Below are 21,796 nucleotides of genomic sequence, written 5' to 3'. Positions count from 1 at the left end.
ATAAGGTTTGTTACTTTTCTTTGCAGACTTTCAAATTGTTCTTTATGCTCTCCCAGTGTCTTCTTAATATCCTTATTTCTTTAGTCATATTTTCTTTAAATTCTTTGAAGTGATTTAGGAGAGCTGTGTGATTATCACTGATCAATTATATTAAATTCAGTGTCTCTTTAGGATATTTGGTTTGTTCTCTCTGGCCATCTCTTCCTGTTTCCTAGCATAGCTTGTAATTTTTTGCTGATGTCTAGGCATCTGAATATGTTGGTGTATTTACTCTGATGGCTAATTTCTCTCTCTTGCCTATTTTTCCCCCACAACTTTTTTTAAAAATTTTATCTTTTAATATTTTTATTATCTTTTTTTAAAAGATACATAGATCACACAAAACCACATCTCTTCTTTGATATTTGGTTCAACTTATTCAGAGTTTTTAAAATTTCTCAGCTTAAGTTTTCAAGATCGGACCAGGGACTCACTTGTGGGGTGCAAATTTTTCTCCCAGGGTTTGGATACAGAGAGCTCAGTTTTTGTCCATGCAATTTCCAGATGGGCCAGCAGATGGCACTAGTCAGCACACCTTTCCACTGAGGTGTGTTAGTCCCTGCTTTCCTGTGTTCCTGTGTTGAATCCCCAGATTCAAAATGTGCTCTGCTGGTCAAATTCACTGAAGAAAAGAACCCTGATCTCCTTTCCCTTTTTCCTTGAAACAGTTGACAGGGAGGAAGATGTCTGGTTCCCTCTCAGTCAACTACAGTGAGACAGGGGCTTTACACCCTTAATATCTTGGGGGTGGAGAGGAGCCCTTCCCAGCTGTCTCTGGGACTCAGTAACTCACGTTTGTCTTTTCCACTTCTTTGTCTCTGTTCCTCACCATTCTGAGAGTTGTGCAGCACTATCCTTGTCTGCTGACCCCCAAAGCAGGTCCCCCAGAAAGCTTTTGGTTCTGTCTCCAATGTTTTTGTGAGAACACTCAAAGCTGCCTGTCAGTCCATCACTATCTTTCCACAATGCTTCTCGTGGCAGTGTTAAGCCTCAAGGCAGGGCCTTTATGGATAACCAGAGATGGCATGGAGAAAACTTCAACACAAGTGTTAGGCAAACGCACATTTATTATGTCTGCAAAGGTAAGGAGCCAAGGTCAGTCTAAAGTGAGTCAGACCCGACTCCCTGTGCTGTAGTTTCACTCTTGTTTAAATACCCAAGTTACTACTTAGCATTTGCTTTGATTATGCATTAGTGTTCATCCATAACATCCATAACATAGCTGGTTATACAATTGTATGATTATTATGTTCAGGAAATCATGCTTGCACATACAGTGCATGATCAAGAAAAGGGCAGATAACTCCACTCCTGGGTGGGAATTTTACTGTGTTAATTAAACAAGTTGCAGTGAGGACAGCAAGTGGCTGTTTCTGTGCAGATCCAGCTAACTGGTTGTAGCTGGTTTTCATGCTTCATTGCTTCAAAAGGATGTTTTTGACCACAAAAATGGAATTTGGCACAAAGAGAGGGTTGCATCTCATTACCTTCTGATTTACATACAATTTTTTTCTTTATATCCTAGCAACAGTTAGAGAAACAAGGTACTTTCAGGTATTCAGTCATCCTACATCCATCCATTCCCTCCTTCTAGTTTTTGGTGATATTCTTATCACAGGGGAAAGGGACGAAGATCAGGTCTTCTGTAACTACTTCCTGCTTACACTATGGGCTTTGATTTCTTAGAAAACTATAGTAAGAGGGTGGTCTGAGTAGGAAAAATTAGTTTGTTAGAATTTGCAACTGCTTTTAATTAAAACATTGCATGTATCGTATGTGTACGGTTGCAATCGTCAAAAGAATAAGGATATAATTAACAAAGGAGACCAGCCACTTGCTGAAGCTGGATGGGTTCCAGGAGGAGAAATTACTTCCCTGTATTATGAGATTATTGGCTTTGTTTTTTTAGTTTTTTAATGCTCTCACTTCTTTGGAGAGGTTGGTGACTAAGTACAGGGGTGCAGTACCAACGAATGCTGTGATTCCTAAAAAGGTAAACAAGGGGATTAATTGGCTTTTAAAAATTATTTGTGGTGTTACATGTTTTGGGGTTTGCTTTTGCAAAAGCCTGTTGAATTTTATTTAAGTAGGCTGTTCTGGCCATTGCTTTCGAGGTGTAGATGAACTGAAACATTTCACAGTAAGCTGGTCTAGGCATTAATTGATATTGATTGTGCAAATTTGCACAGTACCAACTCTTGGTTCTATTGTAGAGGTTTTGGATGATTTTCAAAATATGTGTAAAGGGTGAGTGATAACTTCCCTCAGGGCTAGTTACTGGCAGGTTCCTGTAGTAGAAGAACAAGATTAGTATTTGGTGGAGATTTTTCTTCTTGAACAGGAGCTGCATGTTCTCAACTGGCTCCATCTCATATTTTGCTTCATGCTCTGGTGTGATCTCTGGCTCAGGACCTCCTTTATCTGCTGGCTCTGATGAGTAGCAGGGTTTTGCTCTGGTATGATGGACCAATGTCTTGACTCCCTGTAACTTAAGAGAAGAATGATAGGTTAAGAGTACTATGTAAGGTCCCTCCCATTTGGTTTTAAGCTGATCTTCAGGATGTTTGTTTTTCCAAACTTTTAAAAGAAACTGATCCCGGATTGAGAAGGGGTGGAGAGGCTTGTCAGTGGTATTTTAGGTACATATTTGCATATGAGTGCATGGTGGTAGGGAACTCTCCTAACAGCAAAGCCCACTTACGAGGGCTCCCTCTAACGTCACTGGTGAGTTGGGATTTTCCGTCCAATTACTTACAAAGGGCCTTCCATACATAATTTCAAAAGAACTTAATTCAAGTCCTCTTCTAGGGGCCACCCTAACACAAAGGAGAGTGAGGCTAAACGCTCCTGTCCATTTCAACTGTGTGTCTCGACAAATTTTACTTAAGGTTTCCTTCAAAGTATAGTTCATTCTTTCCACCTTTCCTGATGACTCAGGTCTCCAGGCTGCATGTAGTTTTCACTTAATTCAAAGACACTGATTGACACCCTGTACCACAGCTGAAATAAAAGCAGGTCCATTATCTCAATGAATTGTTTGGGGCATTCCCAACCTCGGGATGATTTCCTGGAGGAGGAATTTAGTTACTGTGGAATGTTGTGCTGTGCAGTAGGGAAAGTCTTCCACCCACCCAGAAAAGGTGTCTACAAATACCAAAAGATACTTAAAATTTCCTGTGGTTTTTGGCATTACTGAGAAGTCCACTTGCCAATCTTCCACTGGGGCAAGTCCTCGACTTTGTGTCCCAAAAGAAGTCCATTATGTTCCCTTTGGGTTATTTTTCTGGCAAGAAAGGCACTGGTTAGAGACCTTTTGCACAGCTCGAGCAAGGTGAGTCCCACCACCAGTTGGTGAAGAAGCCTCACCAGTGCCTGTTATCCCAAATGTGTGGTTTGATGATAATAAGAGCTTAGGGGAATATACTAGGTTTTCAGGCAGATAAAATTGTCCTCGGCTGTTTTTCAACCACTTACCCCCTTTTTCTGGTTTTTCTGAATTTTCTTGGAATCCCCATTCTCTTGTGTGTTCAAGGTCTGCAGGGGTATAGACTGGACAGAAAACTTCCTCTATATGGTGAGAAGTCTGAGGTTTAATGAGTGCAACTACTTGACTAGGAAGGTAGCCTTTTCTTCTGGCCTCTTTTGTGGCATTCTCTGTTTGCCTGTTCATTAGGGCTACATAGGAGTCTCCCTTTTGATGTCCCCAACAGTGCATTACAGCTACTTCTGCTGGTAGTTTTACTGCTTCCAAAATTTCAGTTATTTTTGTGGCATGCTTAATGTCTTTCTGCCCAGATGATGAAAGTCCTCTCTCCTTCCAAATGGCCCCATGTGAATGCAAGATAAGAAAAGCATATTTTGGATCAGTGTAAACATTCACCCTTTTCCATCCCCTCTTTGGAGGGCTCTAAGAAGGGCAATAAACTCAGCTTTTTGTGCAGAGCTCCCTGGGGGAAGTGATGCAGCTTCTAGTACTTCCCCTGTGGTTACTAGAGCATATCCAGCTTTTCAAACATCTCCTTCAATGAAGCTACTTCCATCAATGAAGATTTCTAAACCTGGATTTAGTTGAGGAGTATCCTGCAAGTCTTTCCTGGAGGAAAAGACTTCCTCTAGTGTTTTTATATGGTCATGAATAGGTATTTCCTCAGTACTTCATGGGAGTAGAGAAGCTGGATTTAAGATTGCACAAACTTTTAATTTAACTTCTGCATTGTCTAGGAGTGCTGCTTGATATTTTCCAAGCCTCCCTTGGGTTAGCCAAAGATTTCCTTTTTCCTTCAAGCAGTGTGAGTACTCGATGGGGGGTTGAATGGTGAGTGGCTGTCCTAATGTAAAATTTTCAGCTTCCTGTAGTAAGACAATGGTTGCAGTAACAGCTCTTAAACATGCTGGCCACCTTTTTGCAGTATTGTTTAGTAATTTTGAGAAGTATGCTGCCAGACAGTGCTCACATTTCAATTTCTGTGTTAATACTCCAAGGGCTACAACTTATTTTCTTGGACAAATAAATGAAAAGGTTTTCTGAGATCTGGTAATTCCAGAGCAGGGGCACTCATTAGCTCCCTCATCAGTTGGTGAAAGGCTTGCTCACATTCAGAGGTCCACTGGAGGGGCTCTGCTTCCCCACCAACCAGAGCTGTGTGCAGTTTTTGTTGGACCTCCTGTAATTTAGTGATTGATTTTTGCTTTGGAGCACCTTTCCACAGCCCAGCAAGAATGCAGATTCCAATGAGGATCAGTTTCAGGGACAGCTTCATTTGGGGAGCTGTAAATAGGGTTTTGAGGTGCCACCTGCTGCAATGCCTCGGCTTCTTGTTGCACTTTTTCAAAGACCATACAGTTTTCCTTGGGGGTGAGGAGGACATTTATAAGGGCTTGTATATTAGCCACATTTTGTGTGGCAAAAATGGAAACAAACAGGTTTGTGATTTTCTCAGGATCTGCATGATAAGCTGGAGTGTTATTTTTCCAATTAAAGAAAACAGAGGTTGTGAAAGGAGTGTGGATGAAAAGAAACCCTCAGGGTCATCCTTGATTATCAATTCATTTGGAACTTGCTGTAGCAGGAACTGACCTACAGTCTCCTTTGGGTTGGGGGGGTTACCCTGGCTGAAAAGAGCTCCACTCTGAGTCTGGGAGGGAGAGTGGAGGAAAGGCCCTTGTGGGAGGGAAAGGGGGCCTGATACCTCTAAGGGAAGTTTGGGTTTTAGCAGTGGCCCTGGTCGGGGAGGAGGCAGAGGTGGTCTAGAATAATGAGGGGTGAGTTACTTAAGTTGAGGAGTTCATCAATGGGTTCTAAGAGAGGGGATCCCAGGACCTCGATTGTTTTTGTAACTGGGGCTGAAGGGGGCCCACACAGCATTAACCCACAAATCTTTCTAGTTTCCTTATCTTTCCACAACTCCAAGAAAATGTGAACATATGGGATTTCTGCCCATTTCTCTAGGTTTTTACAAAACAAGTCCAATTGCAGTATAGTATGAAAATCCAAAGACCCATTTTCTGGCCAAATTTCTCTGTCATCTAATCTATATCTAGGCCAAGCTTCATTACAAAAAACAATTAATTTATTTTTCTGTAACCCAGATCCCCCAAATTTAGACCAATTTTTCAGGATGTATCCTAGTGGGGAGCACTCAGGTACCGATGCCTCGTTCCCCATGGCAGCAGAAAGAGAGAGAGAGAACAGTAAAGGCACAAAAGGCAGCAGGCTTCTCCTTAAAGGGAATGAGGGAGTGGGACTCAAACTCATGAAACCTCTCCCACTACCACCAAACATTCGCTACCTTAGTGAAAGTAAACCAAATGCTAACTTGCAGTTAGCTAAAACTAAACAGCAGGTTTCCCATTTAAGGGAGTGAGGGAGTGGGACTCGAACCCACCAACACCTCTCCCACTATAACAAACCTCTGCTATCATAGTGAAGGTGAACCGAATGCTAACTTGCAGTTAGCTAAAATAAAAAGAATACTGAATAAAGGAATGAACTCAACCACCAGGGGAAGGAGACAACCCGGTCCTCCATCCTAACCTCATAAGCCTTGGCTCCTTTGGCAGCTGGAAAGGGGCTCTTCCCTGGGGAACCCCTGAGTCCTCAGGAAGATCCTGAGCAGCTGCTGGAGTCAGGGATGCCTCGGTGCAGACAACCATCTCCACAGCTCACCTTGGCAGCATTCTCTGGTTACTATTTTTATTTATTTATTTAGTCCCTTTGTGGTCACCAATTTGCTAGGCCTCAAGGCAGGGCCTTTATGGATAACCAGAGATGGCAGGAAGAAAACTTCAACACGAGAGTTAGGCAAACTCACAGTTATTATATCTGCAGAGGTAAGGAGCCAAGACCAGTCCAAAGTGACTCAGACCCGACCTCCTGTGCTGCAGTTTCTCTCTTGTTTAAATACCCAAATTACTATTTAGCATTTGCTTTGATTATGCATCAGTTTTTATGCATATGGATGAGCACACATAGCTGGTTATATAATTGTATGATTAGTTTGTTCAGGAAATCATGCTTGCACATACATTGCATGATCAAGAAAGGGGCGGACACCTCCATGCCTGGGTGGGAATTTTACTATGTTTTTAAACAAGTTGCAGTGAGGACAGCAAGGGGCTGCTACTGTGCAGGTCCAGCTAACTGGTTGATGCTGGTTTTCATACTTCATTTCTTCAACAAGATGTTTTTGACTACCATAAGCAGAATTTAGCACAAAGAGAGGGTTGCATCTCATTACCTTCTGATTTACATACAATTCTTTTCTTTGTATCCTAGCAGGTTTTAAAGATCCTTTGACATGGAACTTGGAATGTGAACATCTGTAAGTGCAGAGGAGGCTGGGGTGGCAGGTTTTTAAAAAATTCATTTATTTTTATTTTTAAATTTTTATTTATTTATTTATTTATTTATTTAAGATTTTTAAAATTTCTCTCCTGTTCCTCCCCGCCCCCCGCCCCCACCCCAGTTGTCTATTCTCTTTGTCCATTTGCTGTGTGTTGTTCTTTTTGTCTGCTTCTGTTGTTGTCAGCAGCACGGGAATCTGTGTTTCTTTTTTTGTTGTTGTTGTTGTGTCATCTTGCTGTGTCAGCTCTCCGTGTGTGCGGCGCCATTCCTGGGCAGGCTGCACTTTCTTTCATGCTGGGTGGTTCTCCTTACAGGTCACACTCCTTTTGCGGGGGTCACTCCTGCGTGGCAGGGCACTCCTTGTGCTCATCAGCACTGTGCCTGGGCCAGCTCCACATGGGTCAAGGAGGCCCGGGGTTTCAACTGCGGACCTCCCATGTGGTAGACGGATGTCCTAACCACTGGGCCAAGTCCGCTTCCCTTTTAAATTTTTATTGAAGTATATCATTCATACATAAACACAAAGGAACAACAAGTGTATAGTAAAGATTGTGAACTTACAAAAGAAACATACATAACATCATGTAGGGGTCTCATACATCACTCCTCCACCAACTCTTTGCATTGATGTGAAACATTTGCTATAAACTATGCAAGAGCATCATCAAAATATTACTACTAACAATATTCCTTTTCTTATATTTGGTGTATTTTTCCCCAACCCATACCCGTACTATTTTTAAAAAATATATTTTTGTTACAGATATTGTGAACTTGCAAAACAATCATACAGATGTGTAGATTTCCCATACAACTCCACACTCTGGTGGAACATTTGTTACAGATTATGAGATAATATCTTCAGAGTATTACCACCAATCATGGTCCATAGAATACATTTGGCACACTTTTTCCATACATCTTCGTTATCAACACAGTACAGCTTGGCATTGATCCAAGATTATTATAGCATTACTGTAAACCACAGTCTATAGGTCACACCAGTTGTAGTTTTCCCATGTTTCTCCATACTCCCATCACCCTGCAATAGTGATGTACATCTGCTCTAGCTCACAGAAGGACTCTCTTGCATTTGTATCCTTAACCACAATTCTCAACCGCTTCTAGGTTCACTGTGTTATTCAGTCCGTAGATTATTCTTTAGCTTTCTTTCTATTGACATTTACTACCCCAGACTACCTTTTTCAGCCAAATTTCCTTTATAAACCAGTTGTTACTCACTATAATATGTTACTATCAACTCTATACATCTCCACACATTTACCATCAAGTTAATTAAAACTTCTACATACATTAAGTATCCATAGTTCTTCTCAACCCTTCTCTTATGTCCTTATAACCTATACTCTAGGTTTTAATTCCATGTGTTTACTAATTGTATTTAGTTCATATTAATGAGACCATGCAGTATTTTTCCTTTTGTGTCTGGCTTGCGGTGGCAGGTTTCACAAGTCCTTTGACATGGAGCCTGGGGTATGGACGACTCTAAGTGCAGTTGCTCCTGGTTATATAGCCTGTGCATAAATTCAAAATTGTTTCCAAGTGTACCTAGTCTCTAGAAATCCAAATAGGTAATATAGGCCCTACAGTCTTTAAATACTCAGAAAGAATGTAAAACTGAATGTGTATTCAAGGTTGCATCCAGACAAAATGTGGAGGATATGCTAAATTCAAGCTAGCTTGGAATGTGGGGAATATGTGTTAAATCAAACTTACCTGGAGGAAATAACCTATCTAATACTCAGATAAAACACTTGAAGAAACTAACAAAAAGTCTTTTTGCATACAAACACCATTTGTCTCCCTACTCTTATTTCCTCTGTATAAAAGGGATTGAAAAATTCTATTTGAAGCTCAGTTTTTATTAGGACAGGAGTCCGCGGAGTCCGGCTGGTCGAAATAAATCAATTTCCTTCTCAGAGTTCTTGTGTCCTGGCCTTCAGTACCATGTACACCCGACTTCTCTACAACACTGGGGTGGCAGGTGTCGTGTGGGAGGAGAGCTGTAGCTGGGCCTCTCATAGACCTCTTATTCTTCCTGTCAATTGCAATGGAATTAAAGCCCCAACCTCAGCAGGGCCAGGTGGTGGAGGGATGCCCAGCCCACAGGCTCACTCAGCCCCTCCCTGTCCTCTCTCCACACACACTGCTCCAGCTGGCAGAAGCCTGGGCTGTGTTCATTTCCTCCATAGCAAAAGCAGGGAGGTGGACCAGGCAATTCCAGGGTTTCTCCTCAGTATTTATTGTCATTTGCTGATGAAGTACTTTATCCTATCATTTGAGCTTTGTACCTGCATGCTCTTTTCACACCCTGTATACCTCTTAGTCATGTGTTTGAACACTTTGATGCTCCCAGCCGGACTTTTATATGCTGAGTTTGGCTTAGAGAGAGTCCACATTTGAGCAACAAGGTGGCTTCCAGTAGGTAACTCTTAGGCCCCCTATGTCACTAGGTTAAGTTTCAATTTCAAGAGCAAAGGCTTATATTGATAGTCAATTATATTGATAGTCATCAATATCAAGGGTCCTGCAATGGACCATCCTCCTTCACAGGTCATTGTCCTGTACTTGGGGTATTCTTGTTCCAATAGCAAATGTGGCAGAGCTCCCCCAGATAGGAATTTGATATTCTTTTGGTTACTGTGTGAATCTCCGCCCCCTGTGACGATGCCCCATGAACATTTGAATACATTTATATGCCTTATATGTATACCCAGGTGAACTTCCTCCCATGTATTGCTTAGTACTTTCAATGTCATTCTTTCATTCAATGATCTTAGAAACTCTTGGAGGTAAGTATCATGCTCTGTCACTTCATGGGTGGACAAACCGAGGTTCAGAGCACTTAAATGACTCTGTTGTCAGGTGCAGCTGGTGCCACCTGCCTGTGTGGATTTGGATGTGCTGAGGCTCAAACCTAGACAGGAGCTGGGCCTGGCAGCAAGGGTAAACAGGAGCAGGTCCTCTCAGCACTGAGCCCATGCTCCCCAAATCTTCTCAGAGCTGAGCTCTGTGCTCCCTAAGTCCTCTCAGTGCTGAGTCCTGTGCTCCTAAGTCCCTTCAGCACTGAGCTCCATGCTCCCTAAGTCCTCTGGGTGCTGAGCCCCATCCTCCCTCAGTCCCCTGGGTGCTGAGCCCTGTGCTCCCTCAGTCCCCTGGGTCTGAGCCCCATCCTCCCTCAGTCCCCTGGGTGCTGAGCCCTGTGCTCCCCAAGTCCTCTGGGCACCCCCTAAGGGCCAGCTCTTGACAACACAGAGAATTCCTCCCACACTTTCTTCCCTCATGGTTTAGCCAGAAAGGTCCACCCTGTACACAGCTGAGCAGCTGGGCCACTGGGCCAGCAGGTTAGGCATCAGCTGAGAGCACGTCCACTGAAGCCGGTGGAGGTCAGATGGGGTCTGGCTTCCTAGGAGAGTGAGCCCAGGCCCAGGAAGTGCCCAAACAGGGACACCAGAGCTGGAACACCAGGTGTCTCTCCTGTCGGTCCTTGTTCTTGAAGCTGGAGACCTGGAGCCACCAGCAAAAGGCTCTCATTTCTGCAAAAACCCTCCTGAATGCTGTGTTCCTTGTTTGTGCATTGCACACCCACAGGGGCATCTTACACAACAGACATTGCAGACATGTGTTTTATTATGAATTTTTAGCAGATGGTGAACCCTAAAATGGCTTGAGAAGCATTCTCTCTGTTTTCTGTAGAACTTTGTTTTGAGGGTTATCTGAGGTTTTTGAAGGTTCGATAGAATATGCCTGTAAAATTCAAGTGGACCAGGTACTTATACTTGTGGGGAAGAGGGATTATAATATTAATTTATAATTTGATTTAAAAATTGAATATAGATCTAGCCAGATTTTCTATGTCATCATGAGCCAGTTTTGGTAACCTTTATTTTATAGAAAAGTGTCCATTATCAACATAAAAGACATTGACATAAGGTTCTTTGCAGTGTACTTTTGTGTTCTTTTTCATTTCTAACCTTTTTTATTTGTTATTTTTGTTTTTCTTGGCCACGTTTCCCACAGGCTTGCTATTTTGGTATTCTTTTCAAAGAACAAGCTTTCAGTGTTGCTGAATGTTTTTATTTCTTTGCTTTCCACTTCATTTATTGTTGCTCATATTTATTTAACTAACTTGATTTTCTAAATCTTATTGATTTAGATAATTCATTTCAGTAATTTCCCCAATATATACATTTACATTGATAAATTTCTTTCATATAATGCTGTAGTGGCAAATTCTTTGATCCTCTTCCTGTCAAGAGGAGGAGCTTAATCCCACCCCTTGAGTATGGACTGACCTTAGTAACTCGCTGGCACCTAAAGGAATAAGGGGGGAGAGAGGGGTGTGCCTGTCGTAAAAGGCCCTGGACCTCCTTTCCACCCTCAACTCCTCCCTCTCTCCCCCCTTGCTCTGGGGTCAGCTGTCAGTCTGAGGACCCTCAGAACCTTTGGAGAGGTTGGTGTGGAGGGGCACTGAGGCTTCAGCCCAGCAGCTGGAGAACTGGAATGTGCCCCAGCCATGGGAGTGAGCTTGGAAGGGGATGTCCTGGAGACCTGTGCCAGGACCCCCAGCCAAGCCACATGACCCTGACTCAGAAACTGTAAGAGCAAATGCTTGTTTTCTTGATCTGCTAGGGTGGGGGTGTGTTATTGTGCAGCATTTGAGAACTGGTACAAGTGTTTCAGCTGCACCAGACACTTGATTCTTCATTGTCTTTAAATTCCAGAATTTAAAAATTTTCCTTATGACTTCATCTTTAACTCATGAATAACTAGAAGTATGCTTTTAAGCTTTGTAAATGTACCCATTGTTTAAGTGCCTTTGTTTATTTTACTTTTAATATTACATTGTCAGAGATCAGTGTCTATGTGATTGACTGAATGATAATCACTCAGACACACTGAAGAAAAGGACCTTTCATTATGCCCTTTTGGATGGAGTGTTGGAGGTAGCTTTCAAAGCTCTTCTGACTGATAAAGAAATCTTACAAGTATTTACACCCTGTACAAACAGATGTCCATTCAAGGTTTTTTACCAGATTTTTTTTACTGTGTCCTACAGAGCATAGTGACAATATCTGGACTTCAAGGTTCTTGAAAGAATCTTTTGCTACAAATAATATTTGCAAGAACAGTTTTGTGACAAGAGAAAGAACAGTGTGCTTTTAAGTCATCACACAGATCTGACCATGGAACATGATGGTCTTGGCTCTTGGGTGGACTCCTCTGCAGGACAAGCTGAGCAGAGGGCATCACTGCCTAACTTTCTCATAGTCCTTTTCCTTCAATTCCTAGAAGAGCCAACATTCCTGACCACACGGGTATCTATGGGTTAGCAGCGGGGAAAAAAGCAGGTTGAGAAGGTGCAACACTTAACACATGGAAGAAGAAAAGGAAGATAATTTTCTATAAATAGAGGGCAGTGGACTTGGCCCAGTGGTTAGGGCGTCCGTCTACCACATGGGAGGTCCACGGTTCAAACCCCGGGCCTCCCTGACCCATGTGGAGCTGGCCCATGTGCAGTGCTGATGCGCGCAAGGAGTGCCCTGCCACACAGGGGTTTCCCCCACGTAGGGGAGCCCCGCGTGCAAGGAGTGCGCCCGTGAGGAGAGCTGCCCAGTGCGAAAGAAAGTGCAGCCTGCCCAGGAATGACACTGCACACACGGACAACTGACACAACAAGATGATGCAAGAAAAAGAAACAGATTCCTGTGCCGCTGACGACAACAGAAGCACGCAAAGAAGATGCAGCGAATAGATACAGAGAACAGACAACCGGGGTGGGGGGAAAAGGGGAGAGAAATAAATAAATAAATAAATCTTTAAAAAAATTTTTTCTATAAATAGAATTTTTTGCTTTGATAGTTACATTGTTTTGCTTTTGCACCCAGATCTTGGTCATTTTTTTCCTGTTTCCTGAGTGCTCAAAAAGTGTATATTTTCACTAAGGTCAGGATTCTGTGTGTGCCCTGTAGAAGAATCTTATTTTGTTATTCAGATTTGCTATATCTTTGTTAGAAGAATCCTGATCAAAAAATATTTTTTATTACAGAAGTTGTGAAGTTACAAAACATGCACTTGTGTAGAATTCACATATGACACCCTTCACCAACACATTACACCATCATAGAACATTTGTTAGAGATTATGAGATAATATCATTACATTATTCCACTAAGTATGACCCACAGAGTACATTGGACATATGTATTCTATACCTTCCTATTATCAACACAGTACATCTTTGGCATTGATGCAAGGATATTACAATATTGCTGTTAACTGAAGTCCATAGGTGACATTAATTGTATTTTTCCCATGCTTCTGCACATTCCCACAGAAGAGTCTTATTTTGTAGTTCAAATAGTCTGTATCCTTATTTTTTTGTCTTTAAATATCAACAACTGAGAGAGATGTGTTTAAAATCTGCTACTATGTTGCCTTATCAAAGTCTCTGTGTAATTCTGCAATTTTTAGATGCTTAGGATTATTACACTTTCCAGATAAATTGTTCATTTACCAGTATATAATGACCCTCTTTAATATTGATACAGTTACCTCAACTTTCCTTTGGTTGTCATTGCCTGGAGTATCATTTTAAATCTTTATTTTATTTTTTAAAATATTTACTCCTTTCCCTGCCCCCACTCACTGTCTACTCTCTCTGCATTCTTCTCTTTTGGCGGCATGGGAAACAGATCCTGGGACCTTCTGGAGTGGGAGAAATGTGCTCAATCTCTTGCACCATCTCATCTCCCTGGCCTGCTGTGTCTCTCATTGTCTGTCCTCCATGTCTCTTTTTGTTGTGTTGTCTTTCTGCATCAGCTCTCTACATGGGCCAGCATGCCTGTGTGTGCCAGCTCACCTTCACCAGGAGGCTCCTAGAATCTAACCCTGGGCCTCCTATATGGTAGGTGGGAGCCCAACTGCTTGAACCACATCTGCTTCTCTCATTTTAAATCTTCCAGTATCATCATTTGAGTTCTTTTGTAAATAGCATAGTTGCATTTAAAAATCTAATCTAGGAGCTTGTCTTTTGGCAAATGATTTTTTTCTATTTACATTTATTAGGGCTATGTATGTCAATTTCTATCATATTATTTTGTGAATTCTCTATCATTTTTTTCAGCTTCTTTCAAACATTTTTTCATATCTTTGTTGAATTGAGTGAGTTTTCTTTATTCCATTGTTTCTTGTTTCCTAGTTTGGAAGTTATGAATTCTGTTTGCTCTCAGTAATTTTTTTAAATTGTGTAATTCATTTATACAGAGAAATCATTTGCAGTGATCTAATTACAGTCTTTTCCAATTTTCATTTCCATTGGCTGAATGTATTTCCTATAATAGTCAGCATTCACTTGAATCAACATCATTATAAACATGCCAGGACTTAGGGCTTTATTGTCTAGGCCTTTTAAAGACTATGAGCTAACGTGGGAGAGTATGGGCTATGATGTGGACCATTGACCACGAGGTGCAGCGATGCCCAGAGAGGTACTTACCAAATGCAATGGATGTGTCATGATGATGGGAGAGAGTGTTGCTGTGGGGGGAGTGGTGGGGTGGGGGCAGTGGGGTTGAATGGGACTTCATATTTTTTGAATGTAATATTTTAAAAAAATGAATAATAAAAAAAATAAAGACTATGAGCTCGCTGTCTTTTTTTTTTTAACTTTATTTACATTTATTGTAAGCTGAAGTTATTCCTGAGCCATAAGTTTCTCTTTCTTCAGTTTTTTCTGGGATATCTTTTTCTTCTGTGCAACCTCCTCTTCTGGTTAAGAACAATTTGTTCTTTTCCAGTAAGGATTGTCTCCATGCTGTGGGGGCAGCTCATGTGGGGGTTAATTCAACCATGAGCTCTGTAACAGCTGGCACATCTTGGGGGCTTTGTTTATCTGGAAGGGCTCAGTGACCAGAGAATCTACATCCAAACCCTTAAGTTCAGCATTACTCTCTGCATTTTGAAGCATGTGCAGCAAACGTTCAGCACCGACCCTGTGTCCAGCCCACTGTTTGGCCTGGCACACCTCCTGGAATGGTGCACCTGCTTCTGTGAGGTGACATCTTTCAGATACTTGGTGGCTTTTCCAATATGCACACCCTTGATGGCCTGAGCAGTTTCTCAGGTGTTCTTAAAGTGACATGAAGATTTGAACCTCTTGATTTGCATGATTTTGTGGGGTTTTCTGGGTCAAAGGAACAGTGAAATATTTTCAGAGATCACTGACATGCTGGCCTCCAGGTCAAGGCACCAGTCCCAGGCCATCCCCCTCCCTGCGGGCACACTTTCACACCCTTCGTGCCCCTCTGGGGCTGCAGACCCTGAAAGGCCATCCTGTAAAGCAAAGGGTTTTGCCATGTTTCCCAGCCTGGTGATCCCTGCCTCCAGCAAAGAATCACGAGCCCCAGGAATTCTCCTCCAGGAGGCTTGAGACCAGCAGTGCTGAGGGCAGGATGGGGGGATGGCCTCGCTGTTATGTTTAACAGAAAAATTAAATTCTAATTTCACTTTCTATAATCATCCATGTGAAAATTTACAGTAAGATTCATCAGTCTTTTTTTCCATCTAATCAATAAATCCACCAAAATTGATTTAATATTGTGAAATTTTCAACACATTTCATTGTTTCTTTTCAAGCTTATTATTTCCAGGTATTATAAACCAAGACAAATAGAGTTCATTTCTTCTCAAGCCTACTACAACTTACTATACACCCTCAACTTTAGCTTTTACCATCTTCTTTCACCTTCTGGCACGTTAGACATTTTTACTCTAAGACAAAGTTACTCTCATTTTCTTCCTTTTTAAAAAAAACTTATTGCCGATCAATTTGCCTTCCCTCTTGTTTTTCAGATGATAAAACTTTCAACAAAATTCTTAAGGTGGTTTTCTTTCAGTAGTCTGGAATATAGTAAGTAATTTCATGTGTGTTCACTACCCCAAAATGCTATATTTTAAAAATTGCAGCTTTCTTAGTTGCCTCAAAAACTGCATGTCTTGGTTTCACTTGGTAAAATTAAAATGATTTAAGGAAAAAATATATATACACACACACACATTTTTAACTCAAAAAAATTTTTTAAAAGATATGGCAATTTGAAAAGGTAATCAAAGTGAAAAATGTAAAAGCAAATACTAAAACCACAACAATAAACAAATTAAATAATTTCCATCCCTACAGTATCCATACATTATTAGAATTAATAAGAGTGTGACAAAATTGCTGTAAACAAGATAGACTTAGAAAAACTAATTATGAAAAAAGAAATAGTAATAATAACCATACAGATATCATAGCCTATGAAAAATGCACAAACCTTATGAAGAACTCACTTCGTTTTTTTTTCCTTATAAAATATTTCAGACCTACATTAAGTGCTCTAAGGGACCTAATGAATAACTGTGTACCCAACACCCAAGCACATCCAATCTGTATCTTTTGGCAAATGGGATTTAGTCTTTTTTTCCTCAGAGATAAAGCATTGCATTATGTCTTTCCAATCCCACTTCTCTCCTTCCCCACCCAAGGTAACTGCTATACTTGTTTTTATGCTATTACCACCTAAATATTTTCCCATTAATAATATGTAGCATTGTTCTGCATGTTCTCAAACTTTTACAGTAAGAGCTACCCATACACCTAACTTGCTTTTTTCATTGTTCAATGATATGTTTTTGAAATGTATCCGTGCAGAGACATGTAGGTGTGGTTCATTCATTTAAACTGCTGTATGTTGGCATATTATAGGAATACACTGTAATTTATCATCCATTCCATAATTTAAACTGTGCTGTAAAACTGAACAATTTTGAACTTATCTCCTTGTACACATGCATGAGTATTTCTCTAGTGGGAGAACTACTGAGCAGTATGTGTGTTGCTACATATTACCAACTTTTTCTATAGAGAATATTTCAAAATCCTACTAAAAGATATAAAACTAGATCTAATACATGGAGAGAGACAATATGCTTAACTGGATAAAATAATAATATTAATTTTCTCCAAATCCAATAAAATTTGAATCAGTGTCAATATAATTTTGGTTATCTGCTACAGGATTTTTTAAAAAAAGAATTTGACAAACTAATTCTACAGTTTACATGGAAGCACAAAGGTGTACAAATAGCTACAACAAATTTGAAAAAGAAGAGCCAAGAAAGGAACGTAGACTGCTGGATGTTCAGCCATGAAACAGGATGCCCTGGTCAGGGAGAGAAAGATGGATGCCATGGAAGAGAAAACTCAGAAGCAACTTTTTTAAAAAAGGAAGCTTTAGATTACATAAATGTTACATTAGAAATATGGGGGTTTTGTGTGATCTATCTATCTTTAAAAAAAAGAAAATTTTTTTAAAAATATGGGGGAGGGGAGATCAGAGAAAAGGGGTTGCTGCTCACCCTCCCCCCCTGCCCCACAGGTGCTCTTCAGCAGGGACTATTGGTTCCTCTGCCTGGCTGTTGCCTCCATCCCTGTGACTAGGTCAAGGCACTGAGGGGCCATGCTGTGGCCATGTGGCAATGACAGGAGATGGCCCAGGTGCGTGGGCCTGCCCTCTCTCCTCCTGCCCACTCCCCCTCACTTCTCTTCATCTCCCTCAGTGCCTAACCCCCAGCCCTAGTGCTGCCTGGAGATGGCTGCTCTCAGGGATCTTGGCCCAAGCAGCAAGCTCTCCCCTGCCCGTTGATGATGAGGCGTTTGGGGAGAGTGGGATGTGGTGCCTTCCTCATGTCTGCTCTGGAGTCCATGTGGCCAGCCTTGCAGAGCATGACACAGACATGTTTGTTGTTGTGACTGAGGGAGGACATGCTTCTGTCAGTACCAGGGTGGATTTTCAGAAAGTTTCTGTAAAATACCTGTTGAAGGAGAAAAAAGTCTGCAGAGATGCACAAAATGAAATGTACAACAGATAAATGGGATGAGTGTGGAGGCAATGATGGAACAGAAATGGAAGCAGCAGCCAAAGGTTCTACCCAGTATACCCCTTCAGAAACAAGTGGGGACCCTACAGTTGACATGACTATTGAAGATGGTGATCATTCTCCACCTACCAGGAGACAAAGACCAGTGAGCCACCACAGTCCCCATTTACTGAACCTGCCAATGCTGGAAAACAGAAAGTGAGGGCGTTCAACTTTGAGAAACAAAATTCTCAAATTAATGACCTACATAAGCAAGCTGAAGCATTGTTTGAAAGAAAATATGCTCAAGCCATTAAAGCCAAAGGTCCTGTGACGATCCCACATCTCCTTTTCCAGTCACACTTTGAAGACCCATATGTGGAAGGACTTTCTGGAGGAATTCCTTTTAGACAGCCATCTACTTGGAGAATTCCTTGCCTTGAGAGGATATTATTGTAAAGGAAAGTATTCATTTGATATTAAGAAGCATGAATTTCTGAATTCAACAAGTGAAGATTTGCCACTTGGTAAAATACCTTCAGGAGTAAAGGAAGAAGGTATGCCAGGATCACCAAACTAAGAAAGATGGTACATCACCTTTTCTGCAAAAAATTAAAAAAAAATTTTTTTGAAGACATGGTTAGCTGAAGCTAAGGCTGTCCCTTACCAGAAATCAGAGGTACATCCTAATGATTTCTATGTGGAAAGTCTATCAAAAGCATTCCTTTTAGAAAGTGAAAAAAAAATAATTCAATTAGGCAATCAAATTAAATTTGTCATTAAAAGATGAGAACTTCTGACTTAGTACAACTGCAGTTTCTCAGCCAAGAACAAATTCCCTGGTTAAAGAAGATTGGAGTGTAAGAATTACCAAGCTATGCAAACAAGTGGAAGAGATTTTTATTTTGAAATCTGCTCAAGCTCTTGGACTAACAGAGACAGTAAAAGCACCATGCCTTGTGTTTGAATCAAATCCTGAGTTCCTTTGTGCAGAAGCCATGCCAGAAGGAATTCCCCTTTGAAGCCCTACCTAGTTTGGAATTCCACGACTTGAAAGAATTGTGTGTGGGAGTAATAAAATCAAGTTTGCTGTTAAAACACTTGATCTAGTTGTGTCCTATTTGCCTCCTGGAATGGCTAGCATTATAGTCCCTGAAAAGACCATGAAGCCCTGGGAGCAATTCAAAGATTACTGAAATTGAGGTCTCTTGGAAGGGCTTAATAATATCAGTCCTCAAAGGCATAGACCCCCACCGGGACTAACGGTTCTAATGTGTCCCTCAAGCCTCCAGGAGGGGAGTTTGTCTCTGAGGCCCGGAATGCCAAAATCACGGACCTAAAACAGAAAGTTGAAAGTCTTTTCAATGAAAAATACAGTGAGGTGAAAGTGCCATTTGCATTATTCAAATCTCTCCAGAAGGTTTTATGGGGGAAGTTTACCTGAGGATGTGACTATTTTTTCTTTTTCCTTTTTTTTTTAGGCAAGGGAGCAAAGAGTTTATTAAGGAACAAGTAGGAAGCAGCCTTGGCCTATTGGATAAGGTGTCTGCTTACCACATGGGAGGTCCATGATTCAAACCCTGGGTCTCCTTGTCCTGTGTGGGGCTGGCCCATGCACAGTGCTGAGGCACACAAGGAGTGCTGTGCCATACAGGGGTGTCCCCCGTGTAGGGGAGACCAATGCACAAGTAGAGCATCCCATAAGAAGAGCTGCCCAGTGCAAAAGAAAGTGCAGCTTGTCCAGGAATGGCACTGCACACACAGAGAGCTGACACAGCAAGATGACACAACTAAAAGAAACACAAATTCCCAGTGCCACTGATAAGGATAGAAGCAGTTACAGAAGAACACACAGTGAATGGACACAGAGAGCAGACAACTGGTGAGGGAAGGGAGAGAAATAAATAAAAAATAAATCTTAAAAAAGAGAAACAAGTAAATGATAAAATTACATGGTCTGAGACATGGCCACGGGCGTGCTGCAGTGTGAAATGTGTGTCACCATCTACTTTTGAAATTCTGAAGCTGGAGAACACACTCACAAACAAAGCCAAGATTACATTCATCATTAAAAAGCCTGAAATGTTCAAGGCAGCTGTTAAGAAGAGCACCTCCTCTAAGAGTCCCCCCCAGAAAAATAAATCCTTCACCCAATGTTAATGCTACTGTGTCAGAAGTTGAAGATCTTAACATCCTTCAGGTGACAATTCCAGAGGATAACGATGGGATCTGTCAAAAGATGAAAAACCTAGGCAGCCGAGGGAACAAGAGAATGACCTCATAGTTGAAAGTTCAGAAAGCAATTGGTATGGGTTTCCTGAGGAACTTCCCCATGGAGATTCAAAGTTAACCCTGGCTGTGTGGTGGTCCATGGCATGCCCCAGGAGTGTCATTTGAAGCCCCCAGGTACCTGGAGTCAGCTCCATGAGAAGGATCTCAGATTCTGCAGGTTAATCAATTCACAGACATTAGACCCTTTCCAGGCCTTGGGGTTAATCACCAGCTGGAGGCCTGAGGGAGCCAGTAGGCCCAGCAGTGGTGCAGGAACCAGTGGAGTCAAGCCAGCTGGAGGTCCCAGCAACAAGAAATGATGGAGGCTGGTGGAAGCTCTCAGACCAAGCAAGAACCTGCCCCAACATGGTACCCTGTAGCCCTGCTGGGCTTGAAGTATTGGTGATTGAGAGGAGCTTTTCAGACCTGTTACTGCCCCAACCTGTGTACTTGCATAACAGAAATACCTTCTATACAAACCTTTTTTTCCCCTACTTTTAGAAACTTCCACTTTTTCAGCAGTTCTGTGAATTGGATTAAAGAGCAGAGTGATTGTATGTTTGGCATGACTGGTTTACTTTGGAATATATTAAAGTATTTTACAACAGTGCTGGAAAATGACAGCAAAAATGATAGGAATGAATCTCATTGGATTTTTTACATACACGGCAGAGCCTTCAGCTATGGTGTTTACTTTCCAATCAAGTCAAGACATCTCCTACTGGAACATCTCAGCTTCTACAGTGAAGAAAACACCTGTGATAGTTCAGTTCTCTGGGCTTCCTATTTGAAAAATCATTTAAATGATTCTTTGTTCACAGCTCTTCTTAATGACTGTATGAACAATTAGTATCTGTATATTTGACTAAACCATTTCCTAAGCTTATCTATCATGGCTATGTTTTTAGTCATAATTAAAAAAAAAAAAAACAGTCAGTAAGAGGTCAGTATCTCAGTGTGTGGACTCCAGGTGAATTACAGAGAACCTCTTCCACTTTTATTTTGTCCAAATAAAATGCATGGTGTACCAGAAGTTTAAGACCAGGTATGAGAATTGGGCAAGCTAAATGAAACTACAGCCTCATATCATGTAACCTATTGTGGCATGGAATTCTTGGAAATACTGTATCAACTTGGATCAGGTTCAGGGGGGTTGCATTACTTTATAATACTCCTTGAACCATTGAGGCTCCAGGGTAGGGAGAAAGGGTTCAATAGGCTAATTATGCAACCTTTGAGATCTTTGCCAGTTGTAGGAGAATCTTACATGTGTAGAGATTTCACAAACAACAAGAATTGTAAAATACCGGTTATATGAAAAGCCTAGAGTATGTGATGGCATAGAGCTTTCATTAGCTTACCACAATAGCCATAATGGAGAATTACATTACATAGTAGCAGAAATAGGCCTTTTTATGTGTTGCTTATATTTAACCTCAAATTAAATTGTAGATATAGGGTAGTAAATAAAATCCATCCATACCTGTCACACACTAATATATAAATATCTGGGATTCCTATATACCCCACCCTCTCCCACACTTTCCCATATTAACAACATCTTTCATTAGTGTGGTACATTTGTTACATTTGATGAACACATACTAAAACATTGCTTCTAGCCATGCTTTATAATTTACATTATACTTTACACTTTCCCCAGCACAATTTTATAGATTTTGACAAAATGTATGATGATTTGTATCTGTCATTGCAGTA

General features: G+C 41.2%; 1 protein-coding gene and 1 pseudogene across 1 annotated transcript in view; one reads left to right on the top strand and one right to left on the bottom strand.

The window, feature by feature from the left end:
- The window catches only part of LOC101442557 (saoe class I histocompatibility antigen, A alpha chain-like), a 1,048,500-nt gene that overhangs the window by 562,216 nt on the left and 464,488 nt on the right, over nucleotides 1–21,796 (bottom strand). The gene's annotated exons all lie outside the window — the stretch shown is intronic.
- Nucleotides 17,790–20,483, top strand: LOC101435638 (general transcription factor II-I pseudogene; annotated as a pseudogene).

This window comes from Dasypus novemcinctus, chromosome 22 (genome assembly GCF_030445035.2).
Source record: "Dasypus novemcinctus isolate mDasNov1 chromosome 22, mDasNov1.1.hap2, whole genome shotgun sequence".
Classification (NCBI taxonomy): domain Eukaryota; kingdom Metazoa; phylum Chordata; class Mammalia; order Cingulata; family Dasypodidae; genus Dasypus; species Dasypus novemcinctus.
Note: the sequence above shows the minus strand (reverse complement) of the source record. Positions and strands in the feature narration are given on the sequence as shown.